We start from the raw sequence: 16,090 nt of genomic DNA, 5'->3' as shown, positions 1-16,090 counted from the left end.
CTTCAAACACATTTTCAAAAGTCATTCATTTTTCTTTTAAGTATTTGTGCCCAGATTGTAGCACCTCTAATGTTTCACCATTTTACACAAGTTATAAGAACAACAAAACATTCAAAGTCTTCAAACATTATCAGTAACCACAACATTGTTGTCCCAACTCAAAACATTCCATGGCTACCATATTATGCATCCACAAGCCTCTATGTCAATGTAATAACACCCTTAATTGAACTTAGTTAAAGCAATGAGATGGAAATTCACAAGCCTAGCTAACAGTTCGATGGTGAATGATCGAACGATCTGACCAAGAAGCAGTCCACGACCTACTTTATAGCCCTAAACTTACTCACAATCGACTCCTAATAGAGCTCGGTTACTCAGACTTCACCGGCGAACTAATTTTCCTTTTAGAAAATTCATCAAACAAGTTATGTGCATCACTTTAACCAAGCTATTTCTCACACATTGGTCATTGAATTACCCTCCCAAAAAGTTGGGAATTATAGTTCAATCATCATAGCATCATCTAAATCAAACAATCAACAACAAACACCAAGAATAATTTATAGAATCCAACAAGTTCCGCAATTAAAGCCCAGAATTTTTGCACTTTGCTAAGATTTCTCTCCAAGAGGGACAGGGAATGGGTTTGATAGCAAGCGCGAGAGAGAGAAGATGGAGGAAATTAGCCAATAAGGAAACTTACCTGTGCTAAGGTGGTTGCCGTGCTGCAAGTGTGGAGAGTGTGTGCAGGGGCGTCTTGCGAAGAGCAAAGGGCAGGGGCGTGAAATATAATGGGAGTGTGGTGAATTGTTTCAAGTGTTTAAAACACTTACCTGGACCAAAATGGATATGTAAGCAAAAATAAGTGGGGCTGCACTCTAGCCTACATTTGCCAATCCTCCCACTATCCAGATAAGTAGCACTTCCTTTTAGCATTATGAAACAGTTCACCCTTCAGCCTAAAGCAGTTTCTTTTATTTGTTTGAACTGTGCACCCACTCAGACACTCTAAATCCTTTCCAATTCAATTCTAAAAATTGTGAAACTTGGTAGATCACTCAAAATTAAAATAACAAATTATTCTAAAGAAAAAAATAAAATAAAATAAAATAAACAACTTGAAAATTTAAAAACGGTGGACAGTTTTTGCAAAATGACAAAAAAAACTGGACAGTTCTGCAGAAACTGTTCAATTTTGCAAAAACTGGACAGTTTTGCAAAAACTGTGCAAAACAATCCTGTTAATAGTGCTGCAATTTTCAGCAGCTACTGGTTTGGGGCTGTCCGGAAATCCGACATGCTCAAAACAACTCCAAAAATTCTGAAACTTTGCAGATTAGTCAAAAACCATAAACTAAACTATTCTAAAAAATAAAATTAACGATTAAAATATTTTAAAACGATGGGTTGCCTCCCACCAAGCGCTTAAGTTAACGTCGCGGCACGACGGTTACCTTTACCACTTTTCCCTCCACTCACCTTGAAGGTATCGGGGTCACTTTATGTTACGTCTAATGTGCAGTTTCTTGAGATTTGTGAAGTTTCCTCTTCTTTGAAAGACAAAATGATGATATTGTCGTGCGAGAAATGGCAAAGAATATGAAAGAAAAATTTGACAAGTATTAGGGTGATCCACAAAAGATGGAAAAAATGATCTTTATTCCATGTGTGTTGGATCCTCTCCACAAGCTTCACTTTTTTTTTTCCCTAAGTACTATGTTTGGGCCAACTCAAGGGTTGAAAATACAAGAGGAAGTAAAGACGTACATGGTATCTTTGCTCAATGTGTATGCAAAGAAGAATATTAATTTATACACATCGTGTCCATCTTCACCTACTTCATAAAGCACATCCAGTGGTAGCATTTGTTCATCAAGTCCACATAGTTTGAAAAAAAACGGACGCTCAAAATTCATGCAAGATTTAAATAGGCATAAGAATGGTGAAGGTATTGATTCTAAAACAGAGTTGGATGAATATTTGGGTGAAGATATTGAGGAAGATGGAGTGGGTTTTAATATTTTGTCGTGGAGGAAGGCGAATTCACCTAGATTTTCTAGTCTCGCTGAGATGGCTGGTGATGCGTTAGCCATTTCCATTTATAGTGTGGCATCTGAATCTGCTTTAAGTGCTGGAAGGTGTATACTTGATCCATTTAGGAGTTCACTGACTCCTAAAATAGTCCAAGCGCTTGTGTACGTTCAAGATTCGCTTCGTAAAGAACCAACTCCAGTTACAATTGAAGAAGATTTTGATAATCTCGAGCAACTTGAACTTGGTAAGACTATGTTCTAAATTTTTCATGTTTTAAATCTTTAGACTATTGTCATATTTATTTTTATATTTTTTAACTCTTTAAATTTGATCAATACTGGAAGAAAGCCTTGCATTGTCGACATTTAGTTGCAAGTACTCTAAATCAGTTTGAATATGTTATCTTTAAAAGCTTCTGAGTTCTGTTTTTTAAATCTGCTTTCGTATTCGATTTCTGCTTCTAGTATAGTTTTCATGTCATGACCCAAAATTCTCAAATAGTGACTAAGTCGCGAAACATAAATTAACTATGGAATTAAGAAATAACAACCTGTAATAAGTTCTATAATAGGTCTTATAAATAAGAACATATAATAGTCTAAGTCAATACATCTCTCAAAACCTAGAAGTCATAAGTACAACAACGAGTATTTAAAATACAAGTATGAAGAATACTACAAAAAACTGTCTAAAATGAAGCAAGACAAAAAGATAAAGATAGAAGTGAAGTCTGGTGCTGTGGGACCATCATTATCTCATCCTAGACACCAACGTATGCCTCAATGATCAACAGAATCCCGACCTCTACTCGTGCCCGGATCCAAACCTGCACACAAAAGGTGCAGCTAGAGTGAGTACAGGAAGCACGTGTACCAAGCAGCATTGTTGACCGACTCTAAACTATAGTGATGAAGAGGACCGGTACGACCAATACTCACCTCCTTGCTTTGTTAGTCTTACGTTTCACAGTTTATAAGCATCCAAGCATTAGAAATAAGGAATCCACAAATCAACCAAATCATAAAGCTTACACCTTTCAAAACGTTCAAATAAAGATCTCAAATAAACAATACAGTCAAGTATGAATTGTATGATAGGTTATATGTAATGCAATGCAATGGACAATATGTATCAGCATACACACACTCCTATAGTCAGTTTCATGGGACTTATGAGGGACTCATGAGGTCCATATACTCACCCGAATTCCAAATCCTCTAGATGAAAATCAATGGGGCTGTCATACCATCATTACTCCAAACAATGTGCCATATCCAATCCTGTGACAACCCGATTTCACTAAGTCGTGCAAGCACCTACCTTTTCCACCTCGGTAGGCAAGCTCTTAACTCAACATTCACAAATAATAGAAAATAGCGAAAGAAGTAAAATAGCATAAGTCTCACAAATATAATATAAATAAGAAAATGCGGAAGTAAATGGAATCCGCCCCAGTATCTTGTCTGGTCATACAAGAGCATCTAAGTAAATACTACAAGTCTGAATCATAATAATACATAAGTAGTCTCAAAGATTATGTCTCAGAATGGAAATAAAAACATAATGATAGAAAGAGTCTTCGGGCAGCGAACGTCCTCATGCTCACCTTGAAGGACTCGAATCAGCAATCCTCGAATATTAGCCACGAGGAGTAGAGGTCGATCTCACCTGACACTCTGCATTCATAAAAGAATGCAGCAAGTGCAGGTCAGTAGAAACAACAAGTACTGGTAGGTATTATAGGCCGACTAAGACTAGCTAACGTATATAAAGACAATAAAACAAGATAAACATATAAACCAACAAGTACAGGTCAATAATAAGCCGTGTCCATGGTACAAGTCATCACCTATGTGTAGCATCTAAACCCAACTGTGCCAAGTCTCAGCATAAGAAATCTGAATCAGTACATCACAGTAGTATCACAACAATCAACAGGAACCAAGATACAATGCAATGCAATAATATATGTAGGATGAATGCAATGAATATGCAGCTTTGTACAACATGTCCCGGACGGAGTAACTCCACGTCTCGGCGATCATGACCCATGGGGGACTCCCAAAGTCCATGTACCACTCGCTCCGGAATATGACCTCGGACCATGAGCACACTCTCAGAATCCCGGTAAAGACCTCGGGCATCGAACACTCCATCATTCCCGGCAAGAAACCTCGGGCAACGAACACTCATCTCTCTTTTATGCTCTTCGGCAAAGACATCAGAGGCTAAACTCTCTCACATATCATCATTAGTGCCATAACCATGCATATATAAATGTATAATGGAAATGAGTATGAATATGATGAAATGTAATAGCAACAATATATTCAATCCGAAACAGTACCACACATGGCATACAAGTAATATCATCAGTAAGGCTACACAATAAGCTACAATGGAATCACCATTCTCATTTCAGTATCAATCAAGTAAAGTACCGCAATATCATAGCCATGATATATCACTTGTCACGACCCGACTAGGGGCCATGACGGGTACCCGGGGCTAACCACCGAGCACCACTCATTCTATTACTCATCGTACTTTTTTAGCATGCATTCATTAATTTCATACTCAAATCATAGGAAAGCCATTTTTCACTTGGAAACATAATTAATTTTATATACATAAGCCCTTCGGCTATCAAAATAATATATACATATATACGAAGAGGACCTCGTGAGACCATACTACCGACACATGCGTATCTACGAGCCTCTACTAGAGTACTAAACATATGGATGGGACAGGACCCCGCCGTGCCCAAAATACATATACATATATACACAAAATAATAAGTCAATGGCACCTCCGGAATAATGGAGTGCCCTTAAGCCCGCTAATAGCTCCTACGAGTCTGGATCACCTCCCTGTCTACCTGTGGGCATGAACACAGCGTCCAAAGAAAACAGACGTCAGTACGAACATTGTACTGAGTATGTAAGGCACGAATGAAATGAACATAATAATGGAGAAATCATAAGTCATAAGATGAAGATATAACCTGCGTAACTTTTAAGGGTGGATACATTTCATACATATATCATACATATACATATAACCATATCACATATATCATCAAAGCGCATACATCATCGTATCATATAGATCATCATCGTTAACCCGCGTCCGGGTAACCATCATACGCCGCCCACTAGTGGTGATCATGCCCGGCCCTCTAGGCTCGGTGTAAACATAGCAGCCCGCCTTAGCGGTGACATACCCGACCATTTAGGCACGGTGGAATCGTACGCATCCCGCCTTCACGGTGACATGCCCGGCCAACTAGGCGCGGTGGAATCGTATCGTCATATAGTCAACATAACTCATCATTATTACGCATATCATAGACAAATCATAATTTTATCATAACTTAACATCATCATACATTCATCATTGATCCTACATTAAAACTTGAAGGTGACCATGGCTATGTCGAGGTGACATAAGGTCGTGAACCCCCGACTATGTTATCGAGTAATCATGATCGTCATATCTCACCTTTGAGGGACTAGCATTTTAAGGTGACTGTACACAAGGAAAATCATCAATGGAACTATACTTAGGATCATTAGCTTCATGGACACCTTATATTACTCTAGGATTCTTGATACTTAAGTTCATTATCATCATTAACATGCTCGTATCATATCTCCTTTCTTTATCATATACATATGTAGCTCTGTATAATCATAGACTCATACTATCTAGTATATAGGAAGATTTTGGAAAAGATTCATGCCTTAGAAGGAAAGGATTAGCCTTACATACCTCTTTCGTTTAGCTATTCTATCGTTTGATCGTTCTTCGTCGTTGCTCGCGTTTCTTCCTTCAAGAAAATTCATACTCATATTAGATTCGATAACATAAGCGTGTTTGAACTAAGGCTAGAGAAAATTGAGCAGCGTCTCCTTTGTTTCTACCACTTTCTCCATATCATATCAACTTCCAAACGTCAATAATAACATTCATAATATCATCATCAATAACTTTTAGCAAATTCATCATTATCCAATCCCCAAATTTCCTCTCAAGGTCATCCATAATCATGATCATAGCACAACATTACATTCATTATTATCTAATGTTTCTATCATACTCTTAACACCCTTCATAACATAATTACAATCACATCATATCAATATTCATGATTCATTCCAACTACTACTAAAAAATGACACTATTCCCATTTTCCTGACCCATTTCCTATACCCTTCCACAATCCAAGTGTCTCAACTTTTCAACACCTTAAATAACATGAAAATACCATGAAACTTACCTTAGATGGTGTAGGAATAAGCCTTGAGTTGAAATACTTCACTTGAACAAAACCCTAGTTCCACCTTCCATGAGATTTCTTGACTTGGATGAACTTTAAGGTGTTTCTTACACTTAATTTTGTTGGGTTGATGAATTTGATCATCAATTTCTCTTGGGTTCTTGTATATGAAGTGTGTGGAAGGTTCTAGAAATGTCTTGAGTCGTGGAGAATGAAAATGAAAATGAGAATTATGAACTTGGGGTCTCTTATTTAAAAACTTAAAATCTGTCCCGACGAAATTATACAGACACTTATATGGTCCATATAAATTTATACGGTTCGTATAAGTGACCGTGAAATTGCTTCAGCAACACCCCTTTCTGTGTCAATTTTATGGCACATTATATGGCCCGTATAATTTTATACGGTCCGTATAAGTGACCGTCAATTCACCCCATCAACAACTCATTCTGTGACCATTATACGGCACATTATACGGTCCGTATAATTTTATACGGTCCGTATAAGTGACCGTATAATCCCATTAGTGAGGGACCTTCACTGTGACAATTTTGTGGACCATTATACGAACCGTATAATATTATATGGACCGTATAATCGGTCGTATAATCTACCTCTTCTCTGATTTTGTTTCTCGTCACTTCGTTTGATCTCAAACCCTTATGGAACATTCTCGATACTTGTTTAACACCTCGTTAACAATCTAAGGGACATTATAACTCTTCTCCAAAACATCATTAAGCCATCATTAATTCGATACTCGTAAATCGACACACAACATATACCTTGTTTTCCTTGACAACTTTTGTCTCCTACCTCCCATGTCTTTTAAATCTCATTTAGAACCATCAATTGTTATTTCTTTCTTATTAAAATATCGTATACGCCATGCCCTTCGTTAGTCTACTCACTCTATGTTAACGAAAAATTTTTAGGGTGTAACATCACTAGTCACAATTACCAATGTCTCTACGTGTCAACGAGCCCACAAGTAAATTGATCAATATGAGTCAACAACACAACGGGGTGGCTAGCCCCCATATCATACATCAAGGCCCAACCGAAGACAATATCCATCCCAACTTCGTACTTGAACGCTTACATGTTAGACAAGTGGTTAGGTACATTAGACAATCTCCCGTAAGATGGAATAGGTTTAATTATTGTTGTGATCTTGACATGATAACATCTAAGAAATCTTTGTGCCTAGATATCCCTGCTATGTGGAATTCCACATATTTGATATTGCGTGTTGCTATGGATTATGATGAAGCTTTTGCAAAATATTGTGATATTGATTTTGGATTGGTGAACTATATTACTAATTATCTTTATGAGGATGGAGAAATGTAACGATATGTTTGGTCGTTTAGGCTTTTTGACCTGTTTCCCCATTGACCCTTTCCCTAGCTCTGTTAGAGTGATTTTGACCCGCTCGGATAGGTAGCATGGTTCCCAAGGAAGTCGGGTGAGTCTTGATGGGATTTGAGGAAACTAGAAGCTTTTAAGTTGAATAAGTGAAAAACTATTGACCAATAGTTGACTTTTGGGTAAATGAGTCTTTTTTGGATTTTCGTCGGTTCCATTAAGTTTGGAAGGTTGATTATAATTTGGTAGGGTATTTGACTCGGTTCCTGAGGCACTCAAGGGTGTTTTGGTCTTTGAGTTGGAAACTTTACTTTTGGGGTTTGGGGGTTGGCGGGTCAAGATGACCTCCGTTGGGAATTTTGAGGGCATGAGTGTGTTCCTAACGTGTTTTATAACGGTATGCATGTTGTTTTGTATCCAGGATGTCTCGGATGAGTTTCGAGTTTCGGGGTGAACTTGGTTAAAAACCAGATTTTTCTAGTTTTTTGTATGCCGCACCTGCGGGTATTAGACTGCCTATGCGAGGCTTGATCTGCAGATGCGAGATTTTGGATGGTCGGGCAGAAGCACACTTGCGACCAGGACTCTACATCTGCAAGATTTCAGTTTTTAAGTGGGTTCACCTCTACGGGCAATTTTCCACATATGCGATGTGGCATCTGCGAGGGATTGTCTGCAGATGCGGGATCGCTGAATCAGGAACCTTTATAATTTCCCCATTTTGTGTTTAGTCTTTCCATTCACAAACCTGAGACCAAGATAGATCTTAATAGTGTGATTTTGTGGAAGATTCTGAGGTTCTTCTTTTGGGTAAGCTTCCTACATCTCTTTTATGTTTATATCATCTTTATATTAAGGAATCTATGGTGGAAATCATGTGTCAGATTAGGGGTTTTGGGTGATGAACCCTAAATTGATTTTTGATCTATTTTCTTCTAAATTGAGTTTTGTTGGGAAGTTTCTTAGTCTCTAATCATTTAATGAATGGGCAATTAGTCCCTAAGCTTAAATCTCCCTTTTTATTTAAGAATCTTGTTATGGAATTTGAGGGTTTTTGTTTATTTATGAAATTAATGCTTAATTGGGGTTAGAATTGCAAGTAACTTGAGGTATTGACTTCTTAGACTTTGGGCAACCTAATTTTCTGCTAAAATTCCTATTCGGCCCTTGCGGGCCCGGGGTCATTTTCGGAGTCGTATTAGAAGTATTTCTATATGGGTGTCCTTAGACTCGTGTACTAACATAGAGTACTAATTTCATAGACTTTGAGCGTTCTGAGGCAATCCGAAAAGAAAAGGTTCAAGTGGAGTAGTTCATGGCATCTGTTCAGCTGTTGAGGTAGGTTACAACTTACAGTTGGTTAGACTCTGATTAGCAAATCATATGTAGATGTTAGTTATTGACGGGTAATGCATGATAGGCCTTCAGATATAGTTGTGGTGTTAAATCCACTGGTTTGGTATGATTTATGTTATGTGGGCTTGTTGCCATATTGATATTCTGTGAATTGGACAATATTTCTCTCTAGTCTTGCAATCTCACTTATCATCTGGAAAATAGAAAGGATAATATTGATAGATTGAATTGATACACATTCTATGGCATGTATCTGTTGATTTACTAGATGTCTTGTTACTGAGGCTAATTTCATGCATGGCATTGCATTCCATTCATCACTGATATGATATGGTTATAGTTCTAAAATGATGATAAATGAGATAGTGTAGCCTCCGAGGTCTTTGCTGGAGAGCGTAAATGAGAGACGAGAGCTGTGAGCCGAGGTCTTTACAGGAGCGGGATGAGTGCTCGTGATTCGAGGTCATACACATGAGCGAGAGAGAGTGTGTACATGGACTTCGCGAGTCCCCGTGGGTCATGGATATTTAGGCATTGCCCTTAGAATGTGTGTGCGGTGGAGAAGAGCCTGTATGGTAGCTAACTACAGTTGCATTGCATTGCTTTGCATCGTATTACATTCACATACATTCATCGGCTCTTGACTATTGACTTTGCAGCTTATATTTATCATCTGATCTTAAAGTTGACATGTTTTATGACCTATTATTGACTGCTTATCTGCTCTACTTTTTTTTCCTTCTATTTATATATGTGAACTTATTGTTGTTGGGCTATGATACCTACGAGTACGTGTATTTGTACTCATACTACACTTGTTGCACTTTTCTTAAATACAGTGTTTGTTACTGGTTTGACATCCCAACCTCGTGAGGGATCTGAGGCTCTAGATCGGACACTTCCAGGGTGAGCAATCTGCCTAATATGCAGCCCAGAGGCTCCTCTTGCTTCCCTGTCTTCCTTCTTATTCTGAGACAGCATTATCTGGTTTGTAAGACTGTATTTCCTTAATCAGTCTATGTAGTTGTTATTAGTGGATGTTGTACAATTTCAGACCATTCTTGGGGTTATGTGTATTTGGTATTTTGGCACTATTTATATATGAGTTCAGACTGTTATTTATCTCTGTTTACTTCCGTATGTTGAATTTTAAGTGAAATGACTTAGCTTCAAGGGAAGGGTTCGCCCACCAGGGGGATAGTGTGGGTACCTGCACGAACCAAGAGTTGGATCGTCATAGGAAGCTGCGGTGCACTCTTAAGTGGTGACTGGGAAAGTGTTAGAAATATTGTGAAGTTTCTTGAAATCTTTTATCAACTCACCTTGAAGGCATTGGGGTCACTTTATGTTACGTCTAATGTGCAGTTTCTTGAGATTTGTGAAGTTTCCTCTTCTTTGAAAGACAAAATGATGCTATTGTCGTGCGAGAAATGGCAAAGAATATGAAAGAAAAATTTGACAAGTATTAGGGTGATCCACAAAAGATGGAAAAAATGATCTTTATTCCATGTGTGTTGGATCCTCTCCACAAGCTTCACTCTTTTTTTTCCCTAAGTACTATGTTTGGACCAACACAAGGGTTGAAAATACAAGAGGAAGTCAAGACGTACATGGTATCTTTGCTCAATGTGTATGCAAAAAAGAATATTAATTTATACACATTGTGTCCATCTTCACCTACTTCATAAAGCACATCCAGTGGTAGCATTTGTTCATTAAGTCCACATAGTTTGAAAAAAAAAAGACGCTCAAAATTCATGCAAGATTTAAATAGGCATAAGAATAGTGAAGGTATTGATTCTAAAAGAGAGTTGGATGAATATTTGGGTGAAGATATTGATGAAGATAGAGTGGGTTTTAATATTTTGTCGTGGAGGAAGGCGAATTCAACTAGATTTTCTAGTCTCGGTTAGATGGCTGGTGATGCGTTAGCCATTTCCATTTATAGTGTGGCATCTGAATCTGCTTTAAGTACTGGAGGGTGTATACTTGATCCATTTAGGAGTTCATTGACTCCTATAATGGTGCAAGTGCTTGTGAGTGTTCAAGATTCGCTTCGTAAAGAACCAACTCCAGTAAGAATTGAAGAAGATTTGGATAATCTCGAGCAACTTGAACTTGGTAAGACTATGTTCTAAATTTTTCATATTTTAAATCTTTAGACCATTGTCATATTTATTTTAATATTTTTTAACTCTATAAATTTGATAAATGCTAGTAGAAAGCCTTGCATTGTCGACATTTAGTTGCAAGTATTCTAAATCATTTTGAATATGTTATCTTTAAAAGCTTCTGAGTTCTGTTTTTTAAATCTGCTTTCGTATTCAATTTCTGCTTCTAGTTTAGTTTTCATGTCATGACTGTTATACCTTGTATTTCACATGCTGAGTTTCGCCTTAAGATAGCTGATGTGAAGTTAGTAAGTGAGGTTGTTGTCAGGGTTATAATAGATTCTACATGATTATTCCACGTACGCGGGAGTTTAAGTTTTGAACGGCAAGTATCAAAAGATTGGAGGCGAAATAAACTAGAAAAATATGAGTATTGCAACAGAGCAACTCGACGGTCAGGTCGACTAACCATCGACCCCACCGTCAAAAAACTCTCCCAGATTCAGAGGCTGCCGCAGTTCGACGGTGCGAGTCTACGAACAGTCGACTCATCGACGGTCCGTCGACCCTGCCGCCGAACCGCAGTCGACAAATTTTCTCTCTCTGCTATATATATTAAAAGTCCACGACTTGGATCATTTGTTACACCAAAAATCAGGAATTTCTAGACCTTTCAAGCTCTCTCTACCCTCTCTATATATCCATACAATTCTTAAGCCATATTCAAGTAAGAATCAAGCTTTGAAACCCTAAGCTAGTCCATGGGTGATGATGATCTTTGCTCCTAAGTTAATTTTTATGATGGTTTTGGGTTGAAATAAAGTTGGGGAGCTAGGGTTCTTCAAGATTATGATTTGCGAGCCTGGAAGGAGAACGTTAAGTAGTTAAGGAGGCGTAAAGGTATGTTAAGGCTAACGCTTTCTTTCTTAAGGCATGATTCTTTTGTTGTAAACCTTCTCACAACATCCATAATATCCCAATTCCTAAAAATGCTAGAAGCTCATGATTCTCAAGGTTCATATGATATTGTTGAAAAATGTTCTTCATGATGAGGTTGATTATTTCATTTCCTAAAATACCAAAACTTATAGTTCTTGATGTTCTCATGATATTATTGAGCTTGTTGTATAACTGTTGATTTTTACTCATTGTTGTTGATCTCATCTTATGATATTTGTCCCTTCAAGTTGACATATAGCAATGATGATGATTCCATAATTATTCATCGGAGGTTATCGACCTTACGTCACTCCGATAGATTTATGGATTTTATTTGGTCTCTCATGCATGCTTTATATATATGTATGTTTTTTCTCACACCGAGCCGCACTATAGTCGGCCGGGTACAGCACGTAGATGTTCACACCGCTGCAGTGGGTACGTTATGATGTTACCCCGGATGCGGGATGCCCTGAATGCGGGATGATATGATATATGGATCGGGCTGCACGTTCTGCAACAATATATATATATGTATGTATTAAAGCTAAGCATTCATGATATCCGTTTTAAGAGGCAATCAGATGTACAGGTTATTTCTCCTATCTCATGCTTCTTTCATACTTTATTTATGTTGTTATTCATGCCTTACATACTCAGTATATTACTCGTACTGACGTCCTTTTGTTTATGGACGCCGTGTTCATGCCCGCAGGTAGACAAGGAGACAGACCAGATCCTTAGGTTGCTTCATCTGCATTTGTACAGGAGCGCTCAATTTCTCCTGGAGCTACAGCTTAGCCAGTATTATTCTTTTCTGTACAAATGGGCATGGCAGGACCCATCCTTATGATGTTTTATACTCTTTGTAGAGGCTCGTAGACAGATGTCTATAGTTCGACTTTCAGTAACCTCATCGGTTCATACTTTGTATATCATTTTTTGTAGCTTTGTCGGCTTGTACATATGGCGTAGTCGGTGATATTTATTTAGATGTGTTTTATCTTTGAACTCATGCTCTTATAGACTATGATATTTATGAGTTAGCCATGTGGTCCACCTAGATATGAGTATAAGAAGTATGTTAAGAGGTGCTTGGTAGGTTAGCTCCGGGTATCAGTCATGGCCGTCTGGTTGGGACATGACAAAAGTTGTATCAGAGCAGTTCGTCCTAGGGTGTGTCTACAAGTCATGTCCAGTAGAGTCTTGTTAATGGGCGTGAAGCACGCCACACTTATAAGCAGGAGGCTGCGGGGCATTTAGGAATAATTGACCTTTCTTTCTCCTCTTAGATCATGTGATAGAGCCATGTTATAAGGATTCTCCTTTTTCTGACCATGTGTTATGATTTCAGCGATGCCTGTGAAGAGAAAAACGACAGCGGCCTAGAAGGGTAAGTCAATTACAGGTAGGAGGACTGAGCGGGTACCACCTACATATATAGAGAAGGGCGAGTCCCAGAATGAGGTTACATCTCAGACCTCTCACACTTCGCCCGCTCAAGAGGAGCAGAGAGGAGCCCTAGCTCCAGTCCAGTACCCCCAGTCCCTCCACTAGTTGCCTCAGGAAAGGAAATGAGAGAGGCCATTCAGTTGTTGACCCATTTAGTAGCTGCTCAGGCTCAGCGACAAGGTACAGGTCATGGTGACAGCGCTGTCAGTGCCAGAGTCCGTGATTTCATTAGTTTGGACCATCCAGAATTCATTGGGTCAAAATCGGATGAGGACCTACAGAATTTCATACATGAGATGTTGAGGACATTACGGGTAATACTTGCTTCAGACGTGGAGTCAGTAGTGTTGGCCTCTTATAGATTGCGCGGAGTAGCTGTCCATTGGTATAGTACTTGGATATCTTCTAGAGGGGTAAATGCACCTCCACCGGTATGGCAAGAATTTGTAGATTCTTTTCTCTGACACTGTTTGCCGTCGGAGGTATGATGGGCCAGAGCTAATAGATTCCTAAACCTCAGGCAAGGGAATATGAGTGCTCGGGAATATAGTCTTCATTTTAATTCCTTGGTCAGGTATGCTCCATCTATGGTAGCTAACATAGGAGATCATGTCCATCGGTTCGTGAATGGTTTGGGGCCACATTTAATCGATCATTGTTTAACGGCCACACTTCAGGAGGGTATAGATATTTCTCGTAATCATACCCATGCTAAGAATTTGGAAGAATGGCAGCAACAGCGGAGGAGTGAGCGTGAGCATGATAGGGGTTATACTAAGAGGGCTAGATCCTCAGGTGCTGTTAGTGAGTTTGGAGGGAGTCAGAGGAAGCAGTATTCCAAACGCTCCGGTTATTCAGCAACTAGTGCACCTCCGCGGTTTGCAGGCAAGAGGTTTGATAACCCTATTTATTCCGGACTAGGCCAGAGTTCTCAAGCTCCGATTCTCAGGATAGAGGTGATTCCGGCCAGATGAGACCACCCTTACCACGATGCACTCAGTGTGGTAAGTTTCATATGGACAGTGTCGATTAGGTACAGATGCTTGTTATGCCTATGGTTGGCCAGGCCATGTGGTGCGCGACTGTCCGTCGAGAGGTGGCAGGGGTATGGTTCAACCCACTGGATTAGCAGCTAGTTCTTCATCATTAGTGCGCCCTCTGGGGTAGAGTTCACAGACACCGGCAGGCTGTGTTAGAGGTAGAGGAGGAGAATCTAGTTCAAGCAGTCCTCAGAACCGTATTTATGCACTGGCTGAGCGACAAGATCTTGAGTCTTCCCCCGATGTTATTACAGGTATATTATCAGTATCTTCTCATAACGTGTATGCATTGTTTGATCCAGGGTCTACATTGTCATATTTTACTCCTTATATGGCCGGCCGAGTTGGAGTGAAACCCGAGTCAATTTAACCTTTCGAAGTGTCCACACTCGTTGGTGACCCTGTTATATCTAGTCGGGTATATAGAAATTGTGTGGTTATAGTTTGTGATCGTCATACCATGGCAGATCTGATTGAGCTAAACATGGTAGATTTTGATTTCATTATGGGTATGGATTGGTTGGCCTCTTGTTACGCAAATGTTGATTATAGAACGAAGATAGTTCGTTTTCAGTTTCCAGGAGAGCCAGTTCTGGAATAGTAGGGTAATACAGCATCTCCGAGAGGTAGGTTTATTTCCTATCTCAAGGCAAGAAAGATGATTGCTAAGGGGTGTATTTATCATCTAGTCCGGGTTCAGGACACGAAAGCGAAGCCACCAACTCTTCAATCTGTTCCAGTAGTGAATAAGTTTCCAAATGAACTTCCAGGTCTTCCACCAGAACAGGAGATTGATTTTGTCATTGATGTGTTGCCGGATACTAAGCCCATATCTATTCCTCCTTATAGAATGGCTCCTACAGAATTGAAAGAATTCAAAGAGTAACTAAAGGATGTGCTTGAAAAAGGTTTTATCAAGCCTAGTTCGTCGCCATGGGGGGCACCCGTATTATATGTAAGGAAGAAAGATGGATCCTTACGGATGTGTATCGACTACAGGCAATTGAATACGGTGACGATAAAGAACAAGTACCCCCTTCCAAGAATTGATATTCTATTTGATCAGTTACAGGGTGCCAAATGGTTCTCAAAGATAGACTTGAGATCGAAGTACCACCAAGTGAGAGTTAGGGAGAAAGATATTCCAAAGACAGCCTTCAGAACCAGATATGGTCAATTTGAATTTCGGGTAATGTTGTTCGGATTGACTAATGCTCTAGGGGTATTCATGGATTTTATGAACAGTGTATTCAGGCCTTTTTTAGATTCGTTTGTGATTGTGTTCATCAATGATATTCTGGTGTATTCTTGATCTGAGGCAGAACATGTAGATCATTTACGTGTTGTCCTTATAATTCTTCAGGCCCAGAAGTTATATGCAAAGTTCTAAAAATGAGAGTTTTGGTTGAATTCAGTAACTTTTTTGGGGCATATTATTTCAGCTGATGGTATTCGGGTGGATACCTAGAAGACTGAAGTGGTGAAGACTTGGCCAAGACCTA

This window comes from Lycium barbarum, chromosome 11, assembly GCF_019175385.1.
Source record: "Lycium barbarum isolate Lr01 chromosome 11, ASM1917538v2, whole genome shotgun sequence".
NCBI classification, from domain to species: domain Eukaryota; kingdom Viridiplantae; phylum Streptophyta; class Magnoliopsida; order Solanales; family Solanaceae; genus Lycium; species Lycium barbarum.
The sequence above is the reverse complement of the archived record's forward strand: the minus strand, read 5'-3'. Positions refer to the sequence as shown.